General features: G+C 43.3%; 1 protein-coding gene and 1 pseudogene across 2 annotated transcripts in view; both read left to right on the top strand.

The window, feature by feature from the left end:
- Nucleotides 1-26,082, top strand: part of LOC146856666 (FIGNL1-interacting regulator of recombination and mitosis-like) — a 1,045,039-nt pseudogene that overhangs the window by 1,010,280 nt on the left and 8,677 nt on the right. Inside the window, exon 10 of the transcript XR_014981545.1 lies at nt 15,367-15,431. The product of XR_014981545.1 is annotated as an FIGNL1-interacting regulator of recombination and mitosis-like (transcript). The remainder of the gene's footprint in view (nt 1-15,366; nt 15,432-26,082) is intronic.
- The window catches only part of LOC146856663 (FIGNL1-interacting regulator of recombination and mitosis-like), a 1,639,010-nt gene continuing 1,629,568 nt past the window's right edge, over nt 16,641-26,082 (top strand). The window contains exon 1 of the mRNA XM_085654838.1: nt 16,641-16,657. The gene's annotated coding sequence lies outside the window, so the exon portion shown is untranslated. The remainder of the gene's footprint in view (nt 16,658-26,082) is intronic.

The following is a 26,082-nucleotide window of genomic DNA, read 5'->3' as shown; positions in this document are numbered from 1 at the left end:
CCCAACCGATGCTCATGAAGGAACGGCTCCGTCATGAGCGTCGAAGGGGTTAAATGAGGTTAGACTGTATGTTTATGTGCATATATGTATGTTTGAAAGTACTGTGTACACGTTTATTTGGCTAAACATACATATATATGTATTTTTGTATATAGTGCGGGGTACCCGTACGTGGGTGGGACTATTCAGTGCTATTCAGTGCTTAGTATACCCTGGAAGAGAACTAGGTTTACAGGTAAGTAACTTATCCTTTTTGCACACTGATATATCAGCAAACTCCATGGCTCTGCGCTTCTGTAGTGGAATGGTTGCGAAAAGTAACTGATGTTAGTGCGCTGGGGTGTTGCCTTTATAGACACCATGCACGTCACTTGTGGTGCGGATGACACCGATGCGCAGCCAAACTAACGCCACCTAGCAGCTTGCAAAAGTACTTCATGAAAAGTTTCCTTATCCCGTCTGGCGAATATTCTAAGTAGGAAATCTGCTTCTAGTTAGAGTCTCTACCCAATAAGGTTTACTGAAGGTATGTACCTTGTTTGTTCCTTAGCTTAAGCTCTTACATTTGTTGATTACAGTGGCCAGGCTCCTCTCTCAACTAATTTTGAGACTCCTGAACCAGCAAAAGCCTGTGGGCAGAAATGCAGTTTTTATGGTTTGATGTGAGCCTAATCTTGCTTGGATGAAACTCATCTTTCCGAGCATTTGTGGTACCATAACTACTTCTTTAAGTTTAAAGTGAAAGTTTATTGAAAGAATTTGCAATGATAACATGTGAAAAAATAACAGTAATCATTGAATTTAAAATACATACAATTTAACAGGGATAAAATACAAATAAAACATACAGAGCACCAGCAGAAAATATAAACGATAACAGTAATATAACAGATGCGAAAAATACAATATTAATGAAATTCCGAAGAAAAGAAACATAACATAGTATATGAATTAGACTCTTTTTACCATAACTACTTCAAGGAGGTTTAGGTACTTATTCAATTCGGGGATTATGAGAGTATGCAATATGAGCAGATTGATCCAGGAAAGAGGTAACTGGGAGCCAAAGGAGATCTCTTTTTATAGCTAACGAAACCGGATATATGTAAGCCCTATCAAGTCTATGGTGATAACACACACCATACCATCATGCTTGAAATTAAACTTGAGAAGAATCTTTCCAAGATTTAGTAAACTGTTGAAAAGCTACTGCTAGAAGTAAATCAATTATAGAAAAATAACCAGGTTGGACTGACCATTTATCGGAAATGCTACCGAGAAAAAGATTAATAAAATTGAAAGGGGATTTGGAATTAAAAATTGAGTTAATTTGTTTCCAGACTTTTACCCAAAAGTCCTAAATAAGGGGGCATTCAAATAACATATGTTTAAGATCTGCAAAAGGGTGATCACAAAACCAACATTTGGAGGATATTGTGGGATCTAATTTATGAAGTTTAACAGGAGTAATGAATAATCTATTATATACAAAAAATAGAGTTTGAGTTGTGTTAGCTGCTCTAGAAGACGTTCTCATTTTAGACCTAATCTTATTTCCAATGGGAAAAGTAGATTGAAAGTCAATCTCCCAACAAAGTTCAATGTCAGTCTTCTCTCTATCTTCCGGAATTAAAGTTTATATGTTTCTATATTTGGGAAGCAGAAGGTAATGCGTCTAGTAATTTACAAAGGGTAGATGAAGAGAGTGACAGTGATTGTGATGAGCTTTTTGTATTGTTAGGGTAAGTAAATTATATTTGTTTTCATAAGAGGGTGGAAATGAAAAAAGAATTTGGGCTTCAGAAAAAGGAAGACTAGAACCATCTTGACATATTTGAGATACACGTATCAGTCCCTTAGAGTGCCACTCTTTCCAAAATAAAACTTTGTTGTTAATCTTAATCAGAGCATTATACCAGATAGAGGAAGCTAAAAATGTCTCCCTTGGTGATTTAAAGGACATAAAAATGGGAGAAAGGATCCTGCAAGTATTCTTGAAAACTAAATGAGACGAGAAGCCAGGTTTAGAAGAAAAAGACAAACACTCTAACAAGGAAAAGGATGGCAGTAAAATTTCTCCAAGTCTGCCCATAAAGGTATAGGCATAACATCATTGTTTTGTAATAGAAGAGCCGATTGTTTAAGACAGAAAGCCTGATGATATTTGATGAAATCTGGAAAATTAACACCACCCATGAGTTTTGGTTTCTTAAGTTTACACAAAGACATCCTAGATTTTTTCCCATTCCTTAAACATTTGGATAGAATTGAGTAGATTTAAAAAAGAAATTGTTTAGGAATATTAACCGGCATGTTAGATATATAGAATAATATAATGGGAACAAGCATCATCTTGATAGAGTCAGGACGTCCCCACCAGGATAAGAATAGAGGAATCAAGCGAGATGTAAGATCAAGTAAAGTTTTAGATAAAGAGTTCAAATTCAAAGTTATAGAAGTCTTAACTGAATCTGAGTACAATAAGCCAAGATATTTAATATGAGATGAATTTCAATGAAAGGAAGATGCTCTGAAGTAGGCGTGGAAACATAACCTATTTAAAGGAAGAATTTAACATTTATCTGTGTACCCTGAAACCTTTGCAAAATTATCCACTTCTGATAAGAAAGCCGGTAAAGATGTTTGAGGGTGAGACATGAATAAAAGAATATCATCAGCATAAGCTGACATTTTAAGTTGGGATTTACTATAAGAAAAACCAATAATGTGGTGATTAGAGCTAATTTTTATTAAAAAGGGTTCTAAAGCTAGAATAAATAAAGGGGAGAGAGGACAACCTTGTCGGACACCTCTATTGAGAAGAAAATATGAAGATAAAAGGCCATTAGCTAGAATAGAGGATTTGGGAGAGGAATAAAGTAGAGACACATATTGAATGAACTTGGGACCGAAACCAAACCAGGAGAGGGTAGCAAAGTTAAAGGACCAATTAACTCTATCAAATGCTTTTTCTGCGTCTAAAGCAATCGTTGCTAGGGAGGATTTATAGGATTTAGATTTACTGATAACATTAAAAAATAAGCGTATGTTATCTGAAAGAAGTCTACCTTTAATAACCCCACATTGTTCCTTCCTAGTTAAAAGTGGTAAAGTGTTTGCTAAAATCTTATAATCAAAGTTGATGAATGAGATTTGACGATAGTTCTCACAAAATTGATGATCTTTTCCATCTTTTGGAAGACGGTAGATCAGCGCTTCCTGAAAAGAACCGCTAGAAGAATTAGATGAAATAAAATAAAGAAAGAGTTGATGTAATTTAGGTAAAAGTAAAGAGGAGAAATGTGAATAAAATTCAATAGTGAAACCATCAGGACCTGGAGCTTTACCTTGTTTAATGGAACGGATAGCAGTCGAAATGTCCTGAATCTGCTTTCTTTTTCTAATAAGGAAAAATCTAAATCAGGGTGTGAAGGAGGGGAAATGGAGGATAAATAACTAGAAATATCATGCATATCTGGTAGAACTTCTGGGGATAAAGAGTTTGATAAAAAATTTGTAAATTCTAGGAAAATATCTTCACTTTTATAAAGAGTTTGGTTAGAAGAAGATAGGATAGAATCAATAACAGTACGTTATTTCTTGATTTTCAGATAATTTGCAAGAAGCTTCCCTGATTTATTTTGACCACCATAATATTTTGCACTAGCCTTGAGTAGGAAAGAGTTAGCATTGTCAGTAGATAATCGATTAAATTCAAATTTGGCTTGGATTAAATCTTTCAGGGTAGTCACAGAATGGGATTTATAGTAGGAATGTTCCAGTGTCTTAATCTTTAATGTGAGAGTTTTTAATTTATTAGATGCCAATTTCCGTTTTTGAGAAACAAAATTAATAATAAAGTCTCTAGAGGCGGCTTTAAAGGTGTCCCAAACAATTTGAGGTGAAATCCTAGGAGTTTCATTTTCCTTTAAAAAAAAGTATGAGCAAAATGTTCAAAGGAGCATGTGAAATGTGAGTCTGATAAAAGGGTGTTGTTAAATCTCCATCGTCGGGATCCCTGAAGAGGAGGGAGGAATTCCAAATTTAAAGTGACTGGAGCATGATCAGAGGTCAAAATAGATCCTATATCAGAACTGATAACTCTCTGAGTGAGTTTATTAGATATAAAAATATAATCCAACCTAGGATTGAGAAAAGTGGGCAGGGGAAAAGAAAGTATATTCTTGGAGGTTAGGATTACATAGACTCCAAGCATCCACAAGAGATCTTTGAGACAAGACTGATGTAAATTTAGAGTGCATGTGGGAGGTATAAATTTTCTTTAGTGTCGGTCAAGGATAGGGTCAAAAATTGTATTGCAATCACCACCCATGATCAAATAATCATCAGAATATGTAATTAACTTAGATAATACTCCTGGCCAAAAAGATTTGTCAGGTGCAGTAGGTGCATACAGATTGACAATAGTTATTGGAATCTTGTCAATCAATAAAGAGACAGAAACCCATCTGCCATCACAATCCACATCTTGAGTAAGCATTTGTATATGAAGACGTTTGTGACATAAGATAGCCACCCTATTAAGTTTTCCTGATTCCGGAGAAGCATAGACCTGACCCACCCATTGATGTTTTAACTTAGCAATTTCTTTATCATCAATATGAATTTCTTGTAACAAAACAATGTCTCCTTTTAAAGAGGAAAGATGAAACAGAACCCTTTGACGCTTTATGTGAGAACCTAAACCTTTAACATTCCATGAAATTTCTCTTAAAGTCATATATTACATAACATTAACAGCAGGAACTGGTGCATTATCAGAATAATAGGAAAAACAAAGTATGAGAACATTTTGAAACATTAGAAATGATATGAAGAAATTTGCAAATTGGAAAAAGAAAAGAAAGAAAAGACCAAGGATAGAAAAAGGAGGAGAATGATATGAACATCTGGTAGTAAAAAGTAATAGATCAAGTAAAAGATATAAGATAGAGGACTAGGCGATAAAGACCATTGTAAAGGGGATGAAAAGAAAAGGAAAACATATAAAAAAGAGAATCATAGAAACAAAAAGATACCAAAACCATATATGTGATACAAAAAATGACATACCAAGAACACACAGAAAAGATTGAGGGTAGTGGAGCCACAGGAAGAGATGGTACATCAACCGGAGCTCCAACGACGGGAACGAGAGGAAGACAAGTTATCATGAGATGAACGGGTAATCACACAAATGAAAATGGATGAGATTGAAACCTAATGAGGAAAAATAATATAGAAATTATATATTAAATAACAAATGCATCATACAAAACAACAATCAAAACATTTTAACAAAAAGAAGAAACATAGCAACATTAAACAGCGAATTTGGAAACATCCATGTCTTCTTGTCTGTAATCTTCTAAGAATCTTTGAAGGAGGCAAGGCTCTTCCTATGTAGTAGTCTTATTTTTATACATGCCTTTAAAGAGACAGGGATGGATAAGTCCAAATCTGGCATTAAGATCACGTAATGCTGGTCTCGTGTCCAAAAATTACTTCCTTCTATCCGCTGTGGCTTTGACATAATTTTGTGTGAAGAAAAGATTGGAACTCTGCCACGAGATTCTACCTTTAGCTTTGGCAGCTTGTAAAACTTCAGCAGATCCTCCAAAAAGTACAGTATCACTCCTCGCGGTTTAGTTGATGACTTTGTCGAGTGAGAGATATGCCCCAAGCGATGATCACGCTGAACATTCAAAGGTGGAGATATGGGAATGTCCAACAGTTTTGGAAGATAAGATTGAAAAAAGGAGATCAGATTTGTACCTTCAAAATCTTCTATCAAACCATAAATGCGAAGGTTATTGCGTCTATTGCGATTTTCAAGGTTTTCAACCTGCTTCTGAAGACTTGAGATCTGTGACAGCATTTAGGTAACATGAACCACAGTAGATTGAAATGTTTCCATTTTATTCTCCAAATGAACCACTCTACTCTCCATATGAGACCATTTATCATCTAATTGCTGCAGACGTGTATTAGTCTCCTCCATATAAGGTTTAAGGGCTCGAATTTTGTCGAATTAATTCCATTGATATAGGGGGAGGAGAAACTGTTGGTGAGGGCAGATCTTGCTTGACCCTCTTCACAGGTGACTGCGCTGATGAGATAGGGAGTTTTGATAAAACTTTAGATGTAGACATCGAAACATTAGATACAGTATGATTTAATGCTACCTGGCCTGAGTCTGCCATATTATCCTGAAGAACACTGAAAGGGGTGTAGTCCATCACTGAAGTAGAAGACAGTGCCTTAGAACGTTGAGCTGATTTTGTTCTCCCCAAACATGAAAGTCCTAAAGAAGCCATAGTGTCAAAAATTCGAGAAGAAAAACTGCAATATGGAAGGTAACCAACCAAAAAGTCCTAGGAGTCAAAATTCCGCCATTCATGCAAGGTCAGGCTCGCAGCTACGTCACACATCGCTTCTGTGCCAGGTGAACTAGGATGATCGATGGTACTGCACACGCTTCCTGTTGGGAATGATGCAATCGGAGCTGGGCGTGTGCCCGGAGACATCATTTGTCTGACAGGCCCCGTGCGAATGAAGGCATCAGTTGATTAGCAGCCCTCTGAACAGGTGCATGGTAGGCTCAGGCCAAAAAGGTGGTGCTAGTTAAATATGAGAAGGGAGGAAGCGTCACGCTATTGTGCTCCAGGCAGTGGGTGTCGGGAGATTCCGTTGCACTTAAATTCACTAAGTGGCTTTAACAACCATCCAGGCAGAATACTGCCCCTCCCCCATCAATTGAATGGTAGCACGTCTGTCAGCACTCGTCTGAGTCACAAAACGTTCACCCAGGGCATGGTAATTGGCAAGCAGGATTTGTTTTATTGCTGGCTTAGGAGTCAAAATTGAAGAGAAAGTTTGCCATTTATTCGAATTTCATGTAAAAGGCATCCAAGGAAGGTAGAAATAGTGAAAGAGATAAACATTCCTCAAAAAGTCTTCAAAAAGGGCATCACAAATCAAGAAAAAAGAACTCGCCTGAAGAAATACAAATAGAAGGCAGGAAATTAGGAAGTTATAATGTCCTGAAAGTGAGAAAAAATCATCTGCTTCATTCTGTAAGTAGAATTCACCACTTGTGGCAAAAAAAAAAATGGCGGCCGCGAGTCACAATTGACTCGCGCCGGCCCGTAATAAAAGAAATATGCACGCCGCTTTCCGCGGGAACTCTACAAAGTATCACATGTTGTTCCCACCATCTTCCGCGAAGTAGCGGTTGATTTTCACGCCGTTCGCTATGATGGAAGGTGTTGAAAGTCAGAGAAAAGCTCCCGCTCAGTCACAGAGCTCACGGGAATGCAGACATCACCGACTGCGTCCAAGCCACGCCCCCTACCATAACTACTTCGCAAAAGACTGGGGTCATTTTTTCATGGCCAGTGTAAGTAAAATGTGTTTCAGCAGTGTATGCTGTCCTATAGTCTTTAGAGAAGTTAGCTAGGTATAAAATGTAACATGATTTTGTTGAACATGCTACTCTTGTTAGTCTCTATATGGAACACCAAAAAATGTTATTGAGGTCATCCTTGCACTTACGTAACTCAGCTTCACATGCTGAATTATATGTGGCAACTGTTAAGTTACCTGCCCACCTTGCTCAATTTGTTCTGTCATACATTTTATATTGTTGTAGCATTCATAACTGTTGCTCCTGATGTTGGACCTGTCCACCCTTTGCTGCCCCTTCTCCTTTTGGAAATATTTAGCTTCAACCAATTTATACTGTAAACTTCTTGTTATTGGGCTGGATGCATTGTTTTGTTTTTAAATGTGAGTGGTGTTACCAGTACAATGAATTCTACAGTATTGCATCTTTCATAGATTCACATGCTTGTATCTCCCCTGTCGTCATGGTGGGATTCCCACGGTAACAGTCAAATAGCAGTTTGAAAATGTAACATTCAATTGCCATAGGAAATCACTAGACTTTAGCAACCTACTACCATTGTTTGAAAACATCCAAACTCCAGCCAATCAGATCATAGACCCTAAAGTCTCCATCCCCTGCAGGGCCACCATACTTCAGATTTCTTACAACACGTTGTGTATTAGTGAGTCTCCCTGAGTTCTGCTCAGTCAGTGTTTCTACTGTTGCCCTTTTGAACTTCCAGCTTGCAGTTCATTTCTTCACTTCATATCTTCTTCTGAGGTACAGTCCAGGAGTGTGAGTACCTATTTTTCTTTGTTATGTTGGAGTCTAAAAAAGGGTTGTTTAGGCCCTGTAAGAATTGTGGAAAGTCCAGACTATATTCTGAGGACCCACATAAGAAGTACCTTTATTGCCTGTATCCAAATCACAAGCCCAGGGAATGCAAGTACTGAAGTACTTTTTCCACAAAAACCCTAGAAGACCATGAGGGTAGGCTGCTTCTCTGGTTGCAAAGGAAAAAGGTGGCTAAAGGCTCTGACTCTGAGGATGAGGAGGAGCCCCATACCTCCTTCAGGAAAATCAAGGAAGAAGGGTCTTCTTCTTTGCTTAAGGACCCTAAAAAATGTAGGTCTCAGAGGGCTGAGGAAAAAGGGCTAAAAAAAGATCAGCCTGGTCCCTCTTCTTCTCACCAGACGGCTGTCTCTGCTCCACCGTCAGCGCCTCATACTTCCTCCAGAAAGTCCGCTCGTCGACTGTTCTGTTGACGAAGAAGTCACTGTCTACAGCCTCTGTCTCAACAAGCTCTGGTGCTCCGTAAACGATTTTGTCAGTGACATCGACTACGTCGATGGTCAAGACGATCACTGCAGCTTTGTTACCGACGTCAATGGTAGTGTTACCGTCTTCGGCTGTAGTTCGACTGTCTCCGTTGGCGAGGGCTTCACTGTCAATGGTACAGCAAGTCCGATCACAGTCTGTGACTCCTCAACCACCGCAGACCGTTGGATGTCGACAGGCCCCTCGATGAGGGAAAAGGATAGTCTGCTTTCAAAGCAGATTCCACCCCGTTTGCAGGACTTTTTGAAAATATCTCCCTTGTCTGCTTTTCATCTCCTGGATTTCCAGCAATCTGAAGATGATGGTCCTTATGGCCCTTCATACAGTCCCTCTCAACTCACAGTCAAGTGCCACATCTTGGAGGAAGAAGAGGCAATGGATGATCCATCTACTTATTTGGAGAATGACTATTCTTTTTCTGATACAGGGCATCCAAGTGCTCAACGCTCGGACGCATTTCAGGAGCACTACCCTTACGAGGAACAGGAGGATCATGCTTAAGAACCCTCTATTAATATTCCTGTTTCATTGGTCACTGAGCTTGGTTAAATGCTCAATGATTACTACAAGAGATTTCCTGAGGCGAACTCTGCACACAACAACCTCCTACACAGGAAGTTCCCATGGTTTTTCCTGCTTCGCTGGCTGCGCCCCCATTGCCAAAAAGCAAAACTGTTCTGCTACCTGTGGGTATTCTTCCACAAATACAGGATGATGATGACCAGCAGCTAGAGGAAGGGTATTTTCAGTTGGACCCAGATATCCATGATGAGTGGGACGATTACGTGGCTGCTACTCCACTTTCACCTACTCCACCTATAGCTGACTCCCCACCTGCAGATATCGGCGTGTACCACAATCTGCTGGAAGGCGCTTCAACCTCCCTACTCCTGCCAAGCAGACAAATTGTTTCTTATATGATTTTAAACCTACAATGCAACGCGCTCCACTCGGTCCATACCCATTGTGGACTACTTATGTTAGGAGGATATAAATTTGATGAAGACACCAGCTTCCATTCGTGCGGTGGTACTAGAATTAGACTCAAAATGCAGGATTCCCGACACTCTCCTGCGTGCCTGATTGGTCACCCTCAGTCTCAGTCAGTTATTATGCAGGCTGCTCAGAGGAGATCTACAAATCCTTCTTCTCGCCTGACAAGGAAGGGCGCCAACTAGATAACATCAGCAAAAGGTTCTCCGCATTGGCAGCCACCGCCATGAGGGCCTACAATGCCATGGCTATCCTCTGGAGGTATGCCCGCCAGATGTGGTCCGACATCTCTGCCTTGCTGGAGTTTCTTCCTGAGGATAAGAAGAAGGAGGCATAGAGGGACTATCGGAAGGAGAGAGAGCCTCTTCCGAGATGACTGATGTGGCTTTGGATATTTCATCAACTGCCTTCATACAGATGGCAGGAGCAGCAGTGTTGAGACAGCAGGGGTGGCTAGAAGCTACAGCATTCCGCCCTGAAGTTCAGGCCAAGGTATTGGATATACTGATGGTGAATTCCTCATTGGAAAACATGTAGACGACACGCTGCAGTCTATTAAATTGGATATGGGTACAGCTAAATCGCTGACTAGTCTTCAGCAGAAAAAAGTTTCTTCCTCCAGGGAAAAGATAGAGGTCCATATCTCTCTCGACCTCAGCTCCAGCAACTTTTTTAACCTTATCAGCAGCGATTTCGATCTCTTCACAGCCTTTTTGACAAACCGCAACACAAGCCTATCCTAGAGCAACAGCACGTCAACGCCCACCATCAGGGGAAGGGCTCATGACACCAACAACAGGCAATGAGGATCCACAGGCCCCTGCAACCATAGTCCCACTTCAATTCGGCCCTACTTGCTCAAAATTCTTCAATCAATGGAAGCTCATATCTTCGGACAAATGGGTGTTGGACGTATTCCACCACAGTCACGCCCTGGAATTTGTTTAACAGCCCCCGAATTTGCATCTGCGAAGAACTCCCCATCGTCATCCAGCAGTTCCCAAGAGGGAAATCAGATTGCACCTCTCCAAACAGGCAATAGAGGAGGTGCCGCCCAGTCAGCGCAATCTGAAGGTTTCTATTCTCACTTCTTAATAAAGAAAAAGATGGGAAAATGTAGGTAGATAATGGACAATTTCATCAAATCTCAACCCTTCAAGATGTTTTCGCTCCAGGAGATCTTCCTTTCATGGATGTAGGGGATTATATGTCCTTCCTCGATCTTCTGGATGCATATTTTCATGTTTCCATACATCCAAAACATTGCCATATTCTCAGGTTTGTGGTGGCAGGGTGTCGTTATCAACACAAGGTGCTACCCTTCGGGTTAAAGTCGGCTCCAAGAGTCTTCACAAAATGCTTGGCCCCAGTGGCTGCTTTTCTGCGGCGAGTCTGTCACCCAGTATTCCCGTACCTCGACAACTGGTTATTCAAGGCTCCACCATTCCAGGCCGCCAGAAGATCTGCAGATGCCTGTGTTCAGATCTTTTGCTACCTGGGTCTCAGAATCAACAGGTCGATAGTGTTCCTAGAAGCAACTCTGAATACCAACATTTCAAAAGCCTTCCCCACAAAAGAAAAGATCTTATGCAATTCCTATCCACAAATAAGTGAGTTTCAGTAAGGACATGCAAGTCAATGCTAGGGATGAAATCATCTTGCATCCCGCTGATTTCGCACTGTCGCCTACGGATGAGACCTCTTCAGGAGCAACGGGATGCTCAATGGACCCAATCTCGGGGCTCATTCGAAGACATTGTTTCAATCACACAAGAAATGACATCAGCAATGTCTTGGTGGGCAGTCAGAGACCACCTTTCTCAAGGTCTATCCTTCCTTAGGACAAAACCGAAGTTGATATTGACGCCGGACGCTTTCATGGACGGGTTGCGTGCCCTGCTGACCTGCAGGAGTTACGGATTCATCGGAGGTGGTCAGCTCAGGAAGCTCAGTGTCACAAACCTCTTGGAGCTAAAAGCAGTTTTTCTGGGACTCCACGCATTCCTGCCAAGGATAAAAAAATCGTCAATTCTGATTCACATGAACAACACCATCACCATGTTCTCTCTGCTAAAACAAGGTGGGACAAGATCTCATGACCTCTCAATTCTGGCTCAGCAGATCTGGGAATGGCTAATAGCCCACGAGATATCAATACAAGTTCAAACGAGAGTTCAAAACGATTGGGCCGATTCCCTCAGCGGGGACGCCAGGCAGTGTCTCGAGTTGGAGCTAAACGACGATCAGCTACAAAGGTTTTGCTCCGTTGGTGGATCCAACCTTTGAGCTGTTCGCTACGTCTCTAAACAAAAAATGCAGGTCCTGTGCCAGCAGATTTCCTCAGCCAGGCTCTCTAGGAAACGCCTTCCACTTCTCTTGGGAGGGAACGTTTCCTCTCATTCTAAAGGTTCTGCAGAAGATCAAGCAGGAGCATTGCCTCATCATCCTAACCGCCCGGTTTGGGCACTGCAGTACTGGTTCACAGAGCTGTATTGTCTATCAGGGTTTTCTCCAATCCTGTTTAAGCCAAAGGAGAATCTCTGCTCCATGAACCACGGTCAAGTGGTTCATCCTCAAATTCAAATATATATAAAGAACCTCCCACTCGACCAACAATTATTTTCTCAATGGCTAAATATAGCTCATGCGGGCTGTCCCTTTGTTATAGATATACTAAGTACAACATCAGTTCATTAGTTCATATATTTTAATTTTGTTTTTAATCTTCTTTTATAATTTAATTGCACTAGTTATAAACCATTTGTATTTTTTGAAATATAAAGTACCATAAACTTTCTGTGTTCTTATATACAGTGCAAATCATACATAATTCAACAAAAAAGACAATTTTCCTAAAATGGGCAGATAAGGCATAATTATGCAATATTAAACATACAAATTGTCATATTAAAGTTGATCCCCTTCCATCATCATAAGTGAACTAACCTCACATACAGTCATCACATCCTAATCGTACACATTCACACATCACATTCATAATTTTCCAGCTTAAATAACTTGCACAATATAACTCATGGCGAGAATCCTTCTTTATTTTCCACGGTTATGCCGCCAGCTGGAAAGTGATCAGGCCGACGCACGTTTCAGTGAATTGTTAAACTTGAGTCCACCTTCATCAGGACCGCTCAATTTCTTTAAATTAAAGCAACGGAGGTTGTAAGGGGGATCAGTAAGATAGAATCTAGTCGGTTTCATTTAGCCAGTAGCGGGACCAGATGTCCATTATGGGCGCCTCTGGGGGTTATTTTCAATTTTTGAGCGTATTCACATATGTTGCATGAGTTCCAACTGGAATATTTTCTTATAAGATTTCATCGCTCTTATAATGGAGTGGCTCCCTATAATGTGGGTACTGCCCACTCTAGAATTAATGGGCCATCATTTTGATTTGTAGCTGCTGTGGCAAATCCAGTTTTATCTCCCCTCTTTGCACTTAATGGTTGTCTTCATGTCTTTCTTGATTTCTGTATGGCCCCCGGCCCGCCTGCTCGAAAGGGACAGCCCGCATGAGCTATATTTAGCCATTTAGAAAATAATTGTTGGTCAAGTGGGAGGTTCTTTATATATATATTTGCATTTTGATTTCCCCTTTTCTCGCAGACCACACAAATCACTTTTCACGGGGTACCTCTGACCTTGCATGTTCATCCTCAAATTCACACTCTTCACTTGTTGGCTTGACTCCTCATCACACAGAATTCAGAGAGCTAGCAATTTCTGAAGAACGACAAGCAATACTGCAGAAAGCCGAGCTCCATCTACGATCAAATGCTACTCGGCCAAATGGAGGAGATTCTGCTCATGGGGTGTTGGGCACTCTTGCAATTTTCTCTCATTGACTTCTTAGGACATTTTGCCCTATCTCTTGTGTCTCGCCAAAGCACCCCTGGCGCATACGTCCATGAAAGTGCACTTGGTGGCAATATCCAGATGCAAATGATGATCTGGTCGCTTGTCTTTGTGGTCTAACAGACTGGTGAAGGAGTTCATGAAGGGACTTTTCAGGGCCGGCCCTCCAATAAGACCTCCTCCAGTGCTATGGCAATTGAACATTTTCCAGTCACAGCTTATAAGGCCACCCTTTGAACCAATTCACAAATGCGATTTGAAGTACCTGTCCTAGAAGGAGGCTTTCCTCTTGGCCATCACATCAGCTAGACGCATTATTGAAATTGAGGCTTTTACAACAACAGAGCCCTTACCCGCATTTTCGTCAGCATATTGTAATTCTTCGTACCAATCCTTCTTTATTCCTAAGGTACCTTCTACATTTCATCTAAATGAGCCAGTGGGTTTGCCCTCCTTCTTTCCTGCTCCATCTTCGCCAGATGAAAGAGCCTTCCTTTCACTGGACATTAAACGATGTTTAAAGTTCTAGTTGCAAAGGACTCCGTCTTTCTGAAAATCTACTCAGTTACTCATCGCCTTCTCTGCTCCCGGGAAGGGTCGGGCTTTGACACGGGCATCGATTTCTCGCTGGGTCTCATCGACTATACTCTAATGTCATGAGAGGGCTGGCTGCTGTCTGGTTTCCAAAGTCATAGCTCATTCAACACGCAAGGAGGCAGCCTCTTCTGCCCTATTTGCCGGAGTGTCCTTGCCTGACTTCTGCAGGGCGACGACATGGACGAACGTCTATACCTTTACGAAGCATTACTGCCTGGGTGCTTGCAGTTGGCGGATGTAGCAGTTATGCAAGCTGCCCTGTGATGTCTGTTCGTAATTGGTATGATCTTCTTCGTGCCTGTTTCTTCATGTGCTATTGTTGTATGATCAAGTTATTTATAGGTTTCGAATATCTCTTGATTTAAGTATATATATATATATATATATATATATATATATATATATATATTTATGAGCTCCTAATGCATGCTCTTTATGATTATTATTTGTATTTTCTGTTTTATGTCGCATGTTGGGATGGTTCACCTTACCCGCCTCCGCTGACCTTTTGATAACTGCTTGCTATTCTGATTCAAGCATGTGAATCTATAAAAGATTATAATTTTGAGTTTAAATGTACAATTTAGAGGTTAAATCCCTTCAGATACTTACATATCTGTTAATATCCTTCTCTATCTGTATTTTTTCTTGCTCACATCTGACTTCACAATGTCAGCGAAAGCATATGAGAGCCTATTCAGGACCAGTGCTACGTGTGGTAATACTGGAGAAAAAACAACTTATCTGTATGCTGTAGTTCTCCAGTTTTGCTATCTTTTCAAATTCACATTTGGCCCTCCCTCCTCCCTTTTCAGGTTCACCTTCCATACCTCTCTTGTTCCTCTAATTGCACTTGTGTTCGAAATCTGAGGTATGGTGGCCCTGCAGGAGATGGAGACTCTAGGGTCTGCACTCTGATTGGCTGGAGTTTGGATGTTTAAAACATTGGTAGTAGGTTGCTTTAAAGCTAGTGATTTCCTATGGCAGTTGAATGTGACATTTTAATACAGCTATTTTACTGTTACTGTGGGACTTCCACCATGACGATGGGGAAAATTCAAGCATGTGAACCTATAAAAGATATTAATACTGGAGCACCACAGTGTTAAAGGTAAGTAACTTGTTTTTTCCATCGTGTGTTAGAGCAGGCTAATTTCAATTTTAATTTTTTTTGCCTACAGGAATTAATGCCTTTTTTATCTGAATCGTGCTCCAGATTACATCAACTATATCTTCAAATACATAGGTCGGTATGGTGCTAATTGTCTAACACTATGTATTTAACTTTTCCATTGCATTCTGCTTATTTCTGTTTGTGTGATCATCCCTGCCTAATTCTGATGTTAGTAACATTGGTGTATTGTCTATTCAGGTACTAGCTATACGATCACATCCATGTTGCTGTATTCTTAGCCTTTGGGAATCTCACCAGGAATGCTAAAAACTGTGAATTAAAATCTCACTTTTTTGGACATGAAAAGATTTATTTACTTAAATTTGGAGGTTTCATTTAGGGCAGTGATATATCCCACTTAAGGAGAATTGAAGAATTAATCCTGCAAAAGGAAAGATTGGCTGCAAATACAATTGGACTGAAATCTTGTGCGTACCTCTGCAGGCTGCATTTAGAGTTAAGACATGGACTTTGTTTGGAATACATCTCTAAATACATTACATGGACAAGCCACCTGTGTAATAATGTCATTATTTGGCACAAAATGATTTAAGTCAAGGTGTCTAGGCTGGAAACCTCCTACTGTATATGCCCCATTTGTATGAAGGCAGAGTGTCCCCTTCTCAACATAAAACGCCAATCAGTAGTAGTGGTTATAGGGCTGAGTTTCTGGATTTAGAAACTTGAGAAATGGAATGTAATCTGGTTCCCTGTTGGACACCAATATCACTCGGAGTCTGGGAAAATCATATCTCACTGTATCTTTAATTACTCCAGCATTGGAACTTTCATAGAACCATGCTTGAATAATTCTCCGTGGTGAAGATGGGAGTCCCACGGTATCGTAGAAAAGCAATGCAATCATAGTAAAGGCCTAGGCCCTTTAGTTTAGAAACCTATAATAGTCTTTTTTTTTTTTTAAAGAGATCAAATTTAAGTCTTGACCAATCAGGTTGTATCACCCCCTAGAACACTGCTGTGAGAAGCTCCAGTACCTCAGATTTTATACTGCAAGTCGTGTTCGGGAGTCTCCACTGAGCTCTTCTCAGTTTTTCCTGTTCTAGACTTGTTCTACAGACAATTTAGAGAGTAAATCCCTTCAGATATTTACATATCTATTAATATCCTTCTCTATCTGTATTTTTTCTTGCTCACATCTGACTTCACAATGTCAGAGAAAGCATATGAGAGCCTATTCAGGACCAGTGCTACCTGTGGAAAAGAGAGGCTTCACTCGGATAACCTTCATCAGTCTGCATTTATTTCCTGTTCCCATCGCATAAAGCAAAGAATGTAAGGTATGTCGTACTTTTTCCACTAAAACACTTGAAGACCATGAAGGGAGACTGTTGTTATGGCTATTAAAAGCTGAAGACCGGAATGGAACCGGTGTCAGATAGTGACAGTGAGGAATCTTCTTCCTCTAGAAGATGAGAGAAAGAGAGTCTCCCGTACTCACTCATCTCTGGAGCCATCGAAGAAATACTATACAACATCCTTGTAGGAAGGTAGGATCCTTCTAGCATGGTTACCTCCACGTTTTGCCTGGTGTCATTATGTTTTTGACTAGTCTGACTGGGATCCTGCTAATCGGGACCCCAGTTACTGTGCTTCCTCCCTAAATTGACCATGGTTAGTAATTCTGTACCACCACACTGACTACTTATGTACCCCTATAAGTCCCTAGTATATGGCACTGAGGTATCCAGGGAATAGGTACACCAGGGGTATCCCATGGGCTGCAGCATGTATTGTGCCACCAAGGGAGCCCACTTAAATTGTGATACAGGCCTGTCATTGCAGCCTGTGTGAGTTGGTGCTTGCCCCTCTCACTACAAATATAAGTTTACTTATATCTGGGGTAACTACACTGAAAAACTGTAAGTCTCCGCTATGGCAATGCTTGTCAGTCCTGAGGGCAGGGTGCTAGGTTATAAGTGTGAGGGTGCCCCTATGTGAGCAGGACAGCCCTACAAACCCCGGAGTCAATTTTTCAGGATTTCTAAGCACATTTTAATGCATATAGTGGACATCAGTCATTATGAGATGTCTAACTATATAGTGGATGCACTGAACCTGGTCATGTTTGGCATCAAACATGTTGGAATCATACCCCAACACTGATTCCAGTGTTGGAAGTATGATCCCATGTACTGGGGGGCTCCTTTGGTGTAACCCCCTGTACTACTGGTTACAGCCTTTCAGGGTCTAACAGCAAGCTAGTGCTGCTGCTGACCACAGGCACGATTCTGCCCTCCTGCTGGTGAGCCAAGCTCGAGCAGGGGAAGGTAGAACAATAGGTTCCCTGTTACAGGCATCTGTGGCCACCACTTTGTGTATTGGCCTGGGATGGGGGCGCTTGCCAGTGCCACCAGACTGCTTTGAAGGGCGCATTTGATGCCCTCCTTGCATACTCTAGTTTGAGCCTGTTCAGGGATCCCTTGCCTCCAGCGTGAAAGTGGACAAAGGAGCATCCTCTCCTCTGCCACGGCTCTCCTCTGGGAGGAAAGTTGCGTCGTTCTAACCCTTTTCCTAGGGTACTTAAGGGCTTACCTGTGGATGGCTCTTCAGATTCATCATGGGACAAGACTAAAGCCTGAAACCATATCACTCTTCGACCGTCTGGACCCTTGGACTTCACCTGGAATCGAGGCTGAATCAATGAAGATTCCTGCTGCTCCAAGTCTCGCTGTTCTGTAAGTCTTCTTTGTCATCTGTGCTTCTTCCAGGATCTTCACCAGACCTGTGTGCATCAAGGACACCCGAAGCAATCTCACTTGGAATCAAGGAGTCACTCCCCTGCATCTGTAGGCACCGCAACAAAGCTGACTGGTCTGCTTCTCCTGACGTCCCGTGGACTTCGAAAGTCTCAGCAACACAGGTGGTGGTTCTGCAACTTCCTCGAAGCCTGACCTGTCCTATCTGCAATTTTGAGGCCAGTATTCCTTATTGGATCTGCCGGGACCAAACTCCTGTGCACCGCGTCGACTTGCCATTGCCAAGGCTTGTTGGCTCTGCACTCCAGAGATCTCCGGGCTACTAGAAGCTCAAGCCTCCATCATCTCTTCTTGCCAAGTACAATGTCCTAACTGCATTCTCTGCACCCCAGAGGATGCGGTTAAGACCCCCAGCTTTCTTCTTGGTGAGCTGCTCGAGATCCTCTTGCGAATCCTGTGCCTTTGATCTGTGGGTCCTCCTGAGAGTCTTCTCCTGCTTCAGTGGGCTGCCCTGCTTGCTCGGGGTCTGCTCTGACTCTCCTCCTTGTGATGAGTCTCTTGCTGGTCCCAACATTGCTCCTTCTTCGTTGTCCACGGCAGTTGCAACTGCCAAGGCTTGGTAGAGCTCCCACCGGACACCGACCCCCTGGTTCTCTACTAACGATGTGGAACAGCTCATGCACGGCTTCTGGTCTTCCTCAGCGTTGCCTGCTCTTCCCAGCTGCAGCAACAAGGTCACCGTTAACACTTTTTTTTTTTGAAATATTTTTATTAAAGTTGCAAACACAACAGAGAATAAACACCACTCATCGAGTTTCAGGCTTAGCAGGAAATTACTCCAAACGAGATTCCACAGTGCAGTACAGGCACAATTGAGACATATAGACATTCCGTATGTATCATACAGTCGTTCCCATCCCCAACCACTGTTCTCGAAAGGGGAGCTACTCTTGGTCACTGAGTTCAGAATCTGATGCATCGGGCGGGGGCTCACATATATTCCCTCAGTACACATTCCACCCACCCCACACCTGGGACCATTTTTTGGGGCACCCTCTATGTATATATACGGTTTTTTCAACCACCATTACATGGTCCATGTCACGTATCCACTGCGCCAGGGTAGGCGCCTGCCCCGAACCCCATCGCTGGGCTATATTGCGTTTAGCCAGCATGAGCCCCAACGTCACCCAGAGCTGCGTCATTTTCTTATGGTCCGTTTGTTCCCAGATGTTAAGGAGACATCTCAGAGGCTCCGGGGGCGTCAGGACTCTGGTCACCTGGGAGAGCGTGTGCAACACCCCCTTCCAATAGAGCGCTATGACTGGGCATTCCCATAGGGTGTGAAAGAAAGATCCCTCGTGGCCACAGTTCCTGAGACATTGCGGGGACTCCGCCCGTTGCAATTTAAATAGGAGTGTACGGGTGTAATAGGTGCGGTGCAAAATTTTAAGTTGGACCAACCTTAACTTGGACGATATGCCCACCTCTCTGGGGGACGACAGTGCGGACTGCCACTCCGTCTCATCTAAGTCTCCGAGTTCTGTCTCCCATTTACTCTTAAGGGTCAGGAAGGGATCAGGGCGATTATTTATTATTTTCCGGTATGTTAGGGACGTCACTCTTTGAGTAAGATGTTCCGTGAGGAGCCGGTCCTCTAGGGGCGACGACTCCGGGAGCCGTGTCCCCGGTGGGATCGCCGCCCGGAGGGCGTGGTGGATTTGTAAGTATCGGAAACGTTCGGTATCTGCCAAGTCGTAGTCTGCCTGTAATTGGGTAAAGGTGATCACCTCTCCCCGCTTCCAGAGGTCCCCGACCCTGGAGACACCGATTAGATCCCACTGGTGGAATCCCTTGGTGGTGCGTAGTACCCCAAGCTGTTTCGTGTCCCAGAGAGGCGTAGCCTGGGTAATCCTTCCAGCCCAGCCCATTGTTTGCTGTGCCGCAAACCATATCCGGAGGGTGTGTGCTGCGGGCCCCGCCGGAACGTGACCTTTTTTGGGGTTGTAGAGGGCTCCTACCACCCCTTCTACCCCTAGCAGTTGCCTATCCATACGGTAAGCAGGGTCATCACCAGGCGCATGAAGCCATTGGTTTATAATAATAAGTTGCGACGCCCAGTAATAGGTCTTGATATCTGGGAGGGCTATACCGCCATCGTACCAGCCACTGGTGAGCTTGTGTAGAGCTATCCGTGGCGCCTTGTCATCCCATAGGAGGCCGGTGACCTCTGCGTTGATAGCCGTGAAGTAAGAGGGTGCAACCGGGAAAGGGGTATTTTGTAGCATGTATAGGAATCTAGGGAGGGCCAGCATTTTGAAAAGTGAAGCCCTTCCCAGCAATGTCAGGGGCAAGGAGCGCCAGTGCTTGACGTCCGCGCGGAGTCTTTGCAGGGGCTTCATTAGATTTTCAGCCATAAATTTGACGCGATCCGCAGTTACATAGATGCCGAGATATTTGAAGCCTTCATTGGCCACTCGAATATTACAGCTCCTCGGAAGGCGAGGCGGGGAGCCCCGGAGCATATATAGGATGGATTTCTCCCAATTGATCTCATAGCCGGACCTCTTCCCGTACGACGCACAAATGTCGAGGAGGCAGGCAATGGAGCGTGCCGGCGAGGCAAGGTACAGCAGGACATCGTCCGCATATAGGGAGATACGATCCTCCCACCCCATCATCCATTTAAGGCCCCTGATCACAGGGTCCTGTCGCACCCACGCCACCAAAGGCTCCAGAGCCAGAGCAAAAAGGAGCGGGGAAAGGGGGCATCCCTGCCTCGTCCCCCGACCCAAAGGAAAGGCGTCCGAAACGTGTCCGTTTACTACCACCTGTGCCGTTAACACTTTTGAACCATCTGACATCGGTGGGAATTGCTCTTCTGTGTCTCCTGTTCACCTCTGAGTAGCATAGACTCTGTCCCCTCTGCTTACAGGTGCTCCTGTCGAAGAATCCATCCTTGGATTCCACCGGACTCTTGCACAGTCGTTTCCAGCGGCATCTTCTTCGATGTTCTCCATTGTGGTCTATAGCGGTTTCCAATGTCACTTGACACCTATGTACTCTGATTCCCTGGTGTAGCTATCTTGGTTCCTGGGGTATCCATGGTAGGGGTGACTCTCCAACCTTCTGTCTTGCATGGGGTTTCCTCAGGGTCCACTGGTAAGGGTCGTTCTTAAAAACTGCAACCGTGACTTCCCCGTTGACTTCTATCGGACACAGCCTCTGTGGGGTTCCTGGGTACTTTCCTTGGGTGGTTCCTTGTGTACCTAGCTCCTCTGAGTCTCCTGGTCCAAGTCTCTGCTTCGGTCGCAGTTCGTATTCCACTTTTTAAATATATGGTTTGATCTCTCCCTGGAAACCACTGTATTTTGTGCTACTTACCTTATTGCTATTGAATCATTGTTGTGCATTTGTGTTGATATCTCTGGGTAGGAGATATACCAGTGTGTCAGTGAGTGTTGTGTAATAAATATATATATATATATATATATATATATATATATATATATACACACACACACACACATACACTTTGTGGTTCTTTTTCGTTTAACCTACACTACATGATTAAACTGGTAGAACAAGCTGCTTAACACTCCTTCAAGATAAGCCTGAAGGCTACTCTCCACAGCTACCACTTTGAGAGCTTTCTAAAATCCCCATAAGGATGCCTGGATTAGTGCAGGGTGCATCACTGAAATAAGTGTGTACCATATACTAAGCAAGCCTACTGCAGGCTTCTCAGGTCTCTCACAAGAAACGCAGCCCATACAAATCATCTCATGATGGTGAGATTCCTCTTAACGAAATGAGGAGAAATAGTCTCCTTTTACCTGAGAAACACCTACAAAAAGGTCTCAGCCTCCCACGCCTCCTCAGGTTATTCACACCTTTAAGAAGCCATCTTCTGCACCATCAACAGAGAGACTGTGACTAGTATGCTCCGCCTCTTATGCTACCACTGTCTCCTCCTTCTCAACGGATGAATCTTTCTCGACGACAACTTCTTTATCGACAAGCAAACCCCAATACTGTTGACACCAAAGATCGTTCTCGCCTCGATGACGACACTCCTATCGATGAGACCACCGCAGTCGGTGAAGTCATCAACGTCGACGAAGTCTTCACCTCATTGAAGAAATCGATTTCCACAATGTTGATGCTGAAAACTCTGTAGAGTCTCGACAATGACCTCATTGACGACCCCAGTCGACGAGAAAAAACCCAGAAAAAAGTAATAAATCCAAACAGCTCACCCCTGCACATACGTCTCCAAGTAGTGTCGCCATTACTGCCAATTCACCTTTTAGATGAGATTGACTCCGATGAAAATGGCCCCTTTGGCGTGGCTCACAGCCCATCTGAGTAACACGTGAAATGTCAACAAGAAGACGATGAAGAGGAGTACTGCAAACAAAGTTATTATGCCCCTCCAGAATAATTTCATCAGCAGTACCAGGAGGAGATGGTTTCACTTCCGTCATCATAGGTTTCTGAGCTACAGTTCATGCTGTCGGACTATAAGAGGTGTTTCCCTCCATCACCTTCCACTAGGCATGCCTCTCCTCCGCCAAAATCTCAACTGATGCAGCCAACAACACAGGGTCCACGGCCATTGCTTTTGTCTCCGCCACCACGGTAGACGCTGCTGACAGCTTCCCTCCAGGATCCCATATCTTCAAAGGATGATAGAAAAGAAGGTGAGTTTTGTGGTACTCATGCTGAATGGGATGATTACATGCTACCAGTGCCATCATCTCCAATGCCATCACCTGTAGATTCTCCTCCCAAATATACTGGAGGTTTTCGTAACCTACTTTTGAGGGAAGCAAAAAGGTTTGATCTGCCAATGCCAACAAAACAGATTGTTTTTTGTATGACTTTAAGGAACTCTTTCGTAAGATCATCAGGGCCATGCCCATTATTTACTATATCTGGGAAGAGGGCATAAAGGTGATGAAGACCCCGGCTTCAGTCGCAGCAGTGTAACCGTGTTTTGACAAAAAATGTAAGGCTCCTGAAGTTGCTCCCGCATGTCTTACTGGGCACCCTAAGCTGGATTCTGTTGTCACATTGGCGGCCCAGTGGCACTCCAAAACCCTTCGACACCCATGTCTGCACCTCCAGACATGGAGGGCAGGCTCCTTGACAACATTGGGGAACGCTTTTCCTCCATGTCAGCACTAACGATTAGTGCAGCAAACTCGTTGGCAGTTCTTGTAAGGTATGACTGCCAAATGTGGTCGAACATCGCTCCGTACCTCGACTAGCTATCCGAAGGCATGAAAGCGGAAGCCAAGAAAGTGTTGCATGAGGTTGACCACACATCGTCTGAAATATTAGATTGCACCGTAGACATTGCCATTACCGATTTCCAGCAATTAGCAGGTGCTGTAGTGCTCATGCGTCAAGGCTGGCTCAAGGCTACCCTTTTCCGACCTGAGGTTCAAAACAAAATCATAGACCTCCCTTATGAATGAGAAACCCTCTTTGCAAAATGTGTGGATATAGCCCTCCAGGCTATCAAAACTGATATGGACACAACCAAGTTGTTGGGAACCCTGCAGTGCCGTAAAACGCCTTTTTGTGGTGTAATGGGAAGAGGAAAGTCTTCATACAGAGGGGGCTACCAACAATATCGGTAGCCCTCATATTCTACATGTACTCAGCAGTTTCGCTCCCAATACCAGCAAAGGCAGCCACCACAGTCATCCTGTGCCAGACCTCTTCCTATGGGAAAATTAGGACGTCCAGGTAAAAATGCAGATCATCGTCAATGATGCGTTTTAGGCACCTGCTACCCAACTCTTCCCACCTCGGCAGCGGAGTAACCAACTACCTTCACCGATGGCAAAAAATTGCAACCGACCAGTGGGTCTTAGACCTTGTTCAATTCACCCACACATTGGAATTACTCCAAAGACCACCTTCAACTTCACCCCAACCCTCCATCCACAAACTCCTCAAGTTGGACGTCAAAACCATGCTCAAAGAAGGAGCTATAGAGCGAGTTCCTGTACCCACAAAGGATGAAGTTTCTTGGCAGCCAATTCTACACTTGAGAAATCTGAACACCTTTCTGAGGAAGCTATCATTTGCCTGGTAACACTGCAGTAGATATTGCAGCTCTTAAACCAAGGAGACTTTGACAACCTTCGATCTCCAAGATGGGTATTTTCATATTCCCATCCACTTAAAGCGCAGGATGATGCTAAGATTCACAGTAGCCGGCAGCCACAACCAATTCAGGGTGCTCCCCTTTGGTCTCAAATCTGCCCCTCGCATCTTCACAAAGTGCTTGGCACCTGTAGCAGCCTATCGAAGACAACACCAACATAAAGTGTTCTCATATCTAGATGACTGGTTGGTCAAGGCAACCTCCTGTCAAGCCACACAAACATAAACAATAGCCGGCACTAAGCTCTTCAGCAAACTAGGCCTTACTCTGAACAGAGAAGTCCATCCTTCATCCGTCACAAAACAATGTTTTTGTGGGTCACGCTGGATATAACATTTTTCAAAGCGTACCTCCCACCAGAGAGGCAGCTAAGATTGAGGATGCTGGCAAAGTTGGTCCAAAGGAAAAGGTCACTTTCTGTTGGCCTCTAAAAGTCCCTCTTAGGGATGATGTCCTCTGATTCTATTCTGCCGTCTACGGATGCGTCTGCTTCAAGAGGAATCGGACAGGCAATGGGTGCAAGTGACAGGGTTGTTTGACCTCATCTAGGTCACTCCGGGCATGATCAGTGCCCTATGCTGGGGGATGCGACAAGAACATCTTTCAGTCTATCTCTCGCTTCTTCATCAATCTTCTCCTATAGTCATCACCATCAATGCTTCCCTAGAAGGGTGGGGAGCTTACCTCCAAGATCTCCAAGTCAGTGGCAAGTGGCAAAATTCTCAATTTTATCTTCACATCAGTCTCCAAAAGCTGAAGGCAGTACAACTAGCCTTACAGGCATTCCTCCCAGGGATTCACAGTTGTGCAGTGCTCATGCGCATGGGCAATACAACCACAATGCACTACATCAACAAGCAGGGTGGCTCAAGATCCCCCTGTCCAAGGAAGCACAGAAAATATGGAAACATGGTATACCGAGGAGCTTAGAACAGAAAAACAAAAATGTAGGAGGTTGGAAAAGAAGTGGAGAAAAACACGAACCGAAGAAAACATTAAAGCACATCATGAGGCCCAGACTAAATATTACAAAAACATCAAACTTGCTCGGAGGAATAGCCTCTATCAACAACTCGCAGAAGCAGGAAATCGATCTAAGGAATTATTTAAAATTCTTCAGGAGTTTGTAAAACCAACCACATGCAAAAGCCCTGATGACTTTTCCCAACAATTGTGCGATGAAATCTCCTTGTTCTTTGAAAATAAAATCAATTTGATTTACGACAAAATTTTATTGGTCTCCAATCAAAATAGTTATAACTCTTTCCTCCCTTCCATCCTACCCACACGGAGTAAAACCACACTTATAACATTCCCAGCAGTCAACGACTCAGATCTCACCTCCCTTATGAGCCACATAAAATCTGGATCTCCAGATGATTTTTTATCAGCCAAAATAACTGCCTCCCTGCAAAATCTGCTTAGGCCCCTTATACATACACTGATCAACCATTCTCTTAGGGAAGGATCTGTGCCCACAGAATGGAAAAAAGCTGTGGTGAACCCAATCCGAAAGAACGCTACAATTCCATGGACCGACCTTTCCAATCTCCGACCCATTTCCCTCCTACCCCTTCTCAGCAAGATGACCGAGAGACACGTAAACATTCACTTGTCCAAGTACATCGAGGCAGCGGAGGGCCTAGACTTCTCTTAATCTGGATTTAGGCCCAATCACAGCACAGAATCTGCCCTCCTCTCAGTGACTGACAACATCAAGATGTCACTGGATGGAGGAAACTCAATGATTCTAGTGCTGTTAGACCTTTCCGCTGCCTTCGACACTGTGTCTCATAAGATACTTCTCGATCGTCTGAGGGAGAGG

The sequence above is a fragment of the Triturus cristatus genome, chromosome 4_1 (assembly GCF_964204655.1).
Source record: "Triturus cristatus chromosome 4_1, aTriCri1.1, whole genome shotgun sequence".
In the NCBI taxonomy this organism is placed as follows: domain Eukaryota; kingdom Metazoa; phylum Chordata; class Amphibia; order Caudata; family Salamandridae; genus Triturus; species Triturus cristatus.
This window is presented reverse-complemented; position numbering and strand designations above follow the sequence as displayed.